Here is a 5,940-nt window from a genome sequence, read left to right on the forward strand (position 1 = left end):
TTATAAATAGGGTTTGCTTAGATAAGAATAAACCCTAGATCTAGAATATTCTAAGAGGATAATGGATATCCACACAATATTTTCATAACAAAATTGTATCTTGTTTTCTTTTCAAAAATCTATACTTTATTAAAAGGCGTTTTTAAGAATGTCAATGTGTCATGTGCTCTCTTTTTTGTTGCGCCGTGTCATCTTCCCAACATTTCATGATGTCACATTATCACTCAAACAATGCCACATCACCCAAACAACCAACATTAATCCATATAAAAATGTTAGGATAAGGAATATCGATTTCTCAACCTCTTATAAGAAAAATAACAATTTTACCATCTAAGCTAAATATCAAATATAATATTAATATGGTTTAAAAAAAATATATATAATATTAATATGAACAAAAAATTTATATAACTGCAAACCACAAGTTTTAATTTTTTATTTTTTATTTTTTAAAAAATACTCAAAAAATAACTCAATTTTGGTTTGATAATGACAGTTAAAATTTTGAAAAGTCTTGTAAAAAAAGTATTGATTACATGTCTACAATAGTAGATACCCAGGACAACGCCCGAGCTACTCACTAGTCTATACTAATATATTAAAAGGTGTATCTAACAACATCCACGTGTCAGGTAAACTCTCCTCACTACACCACGTTTATCCACTCAACTACTCATAAATCCATGTGGCTTCCCTTTCCATTTGTTTTCATTACATGTCATGTACTTATATTTTTTTTAAAAAAAATAAGATTTGAACTCGCAACCTCTTATTCCACCATTAAGTGTCTTGCCACCAAGGTATGTGATTTTTTATGCTATTTTTGAATACAAAATATTAATATGTAGCAAATGACAATATGAACAACAAATTTAATTACAAGAAAATTGAATCATAAATTACAACATATATTTCCCTAAAAAAAAATTACAATGCATATTAATGATTAGTTTCATGTAATAATCTGGGGCATCACTCGGGTCCAAAAACTAGTTCTAAATAATAATGTGCGACCATTTATAAGCTATCAACAACTAAACCAAACAAAAAGAGTTTTCCAAACATGGCTAGTACTGAGGCCCACATCACACACATTGGACATTTAGACACTCACTTTGACTATTGATATTGAAAAAATACACGTTTCTCAACGTGAAAAACATCTCATGATTCTCAACGGGACAAATTTGATATTTTCAAATAAGTTGGGTTAGTGTTGAAAATTTGTCTAAAAAATTTTGTATTTTCTAGCAAATGAAGAGTTTTCATTGAAGAACCACAATCAAACGATAATGGAGAAGCAAGACTTCAACAGGCATTCAAACATGGAGAAGCTAGACTTCAATGGAGGTGGACATAACCCTTTTCATTAAGGGTTAACCATACCCTTGTTTCCACTATTTTCGGTTAGGCTTTTCACTTAGAAAACATGGTGGTGAAAGTGGTGTTCGCGAGTTACTACAATGGAGGAGCAATAAAACAAGAAGAAAATGTAGTATGAAGAAGTTGGAGGATGAAGAAGATGGAGGAGAAGAAAGAAGTTGGAGGATGAAGAAGATGGAGGAAAAAGAAGAAAAGGACAAAAGAAAAGTACCAAAAAAATCATAATATTCTTTTTACTTACAGAAATACCATTTTTAGAAAGAAATACCCCATATTTCTCATGTTGAGAAATTGGGGTTTCCTCATTGATATTATGTAAGGAAAAAAAAAAAAAAAAAAAAAAACATTCGCACGAAATCTAATTAAATTCATCTCTATGTGTAGATTCTAGATATCAAGTTATCAACATGTTATAATTTTTGTATATTATTATACCTAATTATAGATATTAATTCTTAAAATTTTACCTCAATATACGACTTCCATGTAAGGTCGGTCATCCATTAGATCTATTACCAATAAACTAGAAAAAGGGTAAAGCATACTTCGCATAAATTATACACAAAAATTCCATTTAAAAAAATGCACTCACAAAGCAAATCGAGATAATATTCATGAAATTAAAGACTGAAATGCCTAAATTACAAATATTCACATATATTGGCAATTTCTTTTGTTTCCTAATAATTAATAAAGAAATTTCAGAAAGTAAAAGAATTAAAACATACTTCAACACTTCAAAATTAATAAAATTCACACTATATGATCTCTATTTTCGGTAAAAGAAATTTTGTAAGCAAAAAAACAATTATGAAGGATCTTATTAGATTTGTCTTGATTTATAATTTGTAAATATCAATTCTCCCAATCCTTAGTTACTAATAATTAAAGTAATGGTTAATAATTAACATTGTGTCATGGACCCGGTTGACCCACACCTCAACCCTGGTCAAACAAGTCAACACCAGCCTAGTCAACCACCTTTGGTGGTGTATGCGAGGCGCAAAGAGAGAAACAAGGAGGGACAACACCAAGCAACAGCAGCAGGAGGCATTTCTTAGCAACAAGACAAATCCAGTTAAGAAAAAGAGAAGGAAAGAAAGGCAATTAGTATCTTTGTGTTATATTTATATTTTTCTAAATTAGTGTTAGTATGTATCACATGTTAACCTCAAGGTCAGCTGACCATTTTAGTATATGTATGGTAGTCTGAGTAGTGAAAAGGGATATCCAGAAATTAAGCAAGAACATTTGAGAATTGCAACCTCAAGTTGCTAGAGAGATTGGCAGCCTAAAGTTGCTAAATGTATCCCCTGTTTTACGTATTAATCAATGAAATTGCCAACCTTCCATTAATAATTGTCTCAATAACTTATAGTAGAATTCAGCCTATTACACATTGGCACACGTGTAACAAGTGTTTCATCAATACTTCCTCCGTTTTCTTTTACTTGCAACACTTCCCTAAAAGGAAATGTCACAATACTTGCAAGTTGCAACACATTATAAAAGGAAAGAAAAACTATACGATTTTTTTTATTTAAAGCACATGACCACTAAATTACACTCCTAACAACCAACTCATCCTATTTTAAAGTTTATTATATCATGTAAACCCCACCTTTCTTAATTACCGCGCTAAAGGGTGGGTTGCATCTAAAAGAAAACGAAAACGAAGGAAGTATAAAAAATAAAATAAAGATATGCCAACATGGGTAAAAGTAACCAACACTAGCTCATCATAAAACATATTACTTGATTACTATATAGTCACAATGCATAAACAATTTAGCAAAAAACAATACAGATAATTCATACTAATTTTAAAATAAACGTATTCGATACATCCATGATCACCAAATCCAAATCAAGCCTTGGTAGGACACCCATGGGCTTCTAATTATGCCAAATTAATAAATAAATAAATAAATAAAATAAAATAAAAAGTAACAATATCACATTATGACTCAAGTCAAAGACAAAAGTAGCACAACACAAAAAAGTCAATACTATCCAATCTGAAATCATAAGCCACAAAATACGAAGAACAGCAATAAGTAAAATTTTACAAGAAAAATATCATAAGAATTTATGCCAATAAAGAAAGATGTGTTCAAATGCAAAGCAAAAGGTCAAAGGATTATAAGAATCACAATCAGTCCACTACTACACGAGCAATAATGAAGTTCACAAATTTTAACATCATAAATTTATCCAACATCACTATAAAATCCAGGAAAATTACCTAAAACAAATTTGTGATTAAAATTATGTCCAACTTCACCATAGATAACACTAACACCCTTCTGAGCATAACTACCAAGTTTCAAATGAGAGAAAACCATGACATCAAATCGACTGGTCAGCAGAAGTAAACCTTTATAAGGAAGATAGTTATCTGTTAACATGATACTGTCAACTATGAAGCTTAAGCTCCAAGGAAGAAATAAATAAAATCTCGTCCACTACTTTCACTAACCAAGCAGAAATACATTAGTGGAATTCCTAATACTACAAGCAGAATCAAGAATGAAACAACAAATCTTAGAATCCCAAAAGGTAGTAAATTTCGAGAAGATGTAACATGGAAAAGGATAATTCATGGACTACAAACCATTTAAACGAGCCTCAGTTTCAGGCGACATACATATGTACATGAGAAGCAGGCCGAACGCAAAGTGAGGCCAATTGTAGAATCTGAATTGTACATCTACCTGATAGTCACAAACTTGTTGGTACCATGTTTAGCCCAATGAGTCCTCAAATCAATTGGGTTAGTAAAGTTATAACCTTCGGCTGCCAACTTTTCCAACACCTTCTTGAATGCCCCCAAACTCATCTTTCTCCCAGCTATCCTCGCTCCACGTCGTTTAGAACTCATTGGTAAGGGGTACGTTGACAAACTCGTTGTACAGCACGCTGACTGCCACCCACCAGAACCCCATCGATAACATTGTTGAGGAGCCCCAGTGCAAGAACAAACTGGAATCGGAATACTAGAAATATCCATATCAATTCCATTTATGATAACCTCCGTGGTTTTCTTCGCAGACTTAGCCCTTTGACTTGAACCACTGCCCCCTTCCTTAGGGCCACTAGGTGCCTTCTTTGGTTTCTTCATTTTAGGAGCCTTTTCAGATTTCCCAGCTGATCTCTTTTTCATGGGCCCATTATTGATTTCACATACTGGTTCAATTCGGACTGTCCTTTCCTCATTTGAAGATTCAGGTTGACGAAGCATTTGCATAGGGTGATGAGTTGGGGCGGTTTCAGTCGGAATACCATAACTATGACTAGTAGGCAACATATTAAAAAATTTATTATCTCTATGGATCCAAGCTTCCCTCATATTATAATCAACCGGGTAATGAGAATTCGGAACCACATAATCCCTCTGATGAAACCCGGCATTCGAATTCGCAATTAGAGCCGACTCACGGCTTCCAAGTAGCGGTTTCCGGTCCGCCATGTTAGACATAAGCTGCAAATTCAGATGCTTCATGGGAGGATCATAATATCCCCAATTCCGCATATTAAGACCACCATCGCCGTCCATCGGAAAACTAGGTTGAACAAAAAAAATTGAAAAAAAAAGGAAAAAAGGGGAAAATTGTTAATTAGAGATGAATTTACAAACTCCAACCCGTTCTCTGTCCGACATTACGTTCCTCATTCCACACCCTAAAACATACAAAACCCTAAACTCAATCAAATCGAACGACATTTAACAATAAAATCAACCAAAATTCAACAAAATTACAACAAAGTCAAACCCAGACACAATAAACAAACACCCATCATAATTTCAACAGCATTGATGTTAAACAACCAAATTACAACAATCAGATCACTTCAATTGTAATTCTATCTATCCACATTTCGATTCCTATTCCAATGCAAGAACAAGATTCAAAATTTAAAAAAGTGAGATCTCAAATGTGATAAACTGCTTAAAAATTCAGATCTCAAGATAACAGATCTAGAAGCATTAAAAGAAGTTTGTAAAAGAAGAGACATAATAAATAGATAAGGGAGAAAAGAGGAAGAGGAGAGAGACAAGAGAAGACAGAAGAGAGAGAAAGGGTACTTACTGACGAAGAACGGGAATAGCCGGGTTAGGGTTCTTTCTTCGGTTGGAGAGAGAAAGGGGAGGAGAGGCGAGAGGAGAGAGGAGAGAGGAGAGAGGAAGACTCAAATGGTATAAAAGAGCCGAATATGCACGCCATCTTAAAATCTAAAATTTCATTAATACTCGATACGTGTTTTTTTAAGTGTTACACTTTAATCGGCGCATAGTTTTAGGCAATTTAATTGACTTAAATAAAATAAGAGGTAAGTCGAATAATTGGAATATTAAAAAATTGTAAAAAAAAATAGTATGGTTAAATAGTTTAGGGTTATTGAAAGTAATAAATGTGAGAGGAAAGATATAGTAAAAAAGTAGTAGTGGATTTGGGTGGAGTTCATGAGATGAGAGAGTAATAATATTTTAATTTAACTTTTTGCCAAAAAAGGAAGTGTAACACTTAAAAAAACACGATCGGAAATGAAAAG

General features: G+C 33.0%; 1 pseudogene across 1 annotated transcript; it reads right to left on the minus strand.

The window, feature by feature from the left end:
- Positions 1-3,748: 3,748 nt before the first annotated feature.
- LOC145636040 (protein BASIC PENTACYSTEINE1 pseudogene) lies at positions 3,749-5,594 on the minus strand (annotated as a pseudogene). The gene is made up of 2 exons (XR_014113999.1): positions 5,478-5,594; positions 3,749-4,949 (listed from the first exon to the last, which is right to left on the minus strand). The product of XR_014113999.1 is annotated as a protein BASIC PENTACYSTEINE1 pseudogene (transcript).
- Positions 5,595-5,940: the final 346 nt, after the last annotated feature.

This window comes from Chenopodium album, chromosome 6 (assembly GCF_948465745.1).
Source record: "Chenopodium album chromosome 6, dcCheAlbu1.1, whole genome shotgun sequence".
Lineage (NCBI taxonomy): Eukaryota > Viridiplantae > Streptophyta > Magnoliopsida > Caryophyllales > Amaranthaceae > Chenopodium > Chenopodium album.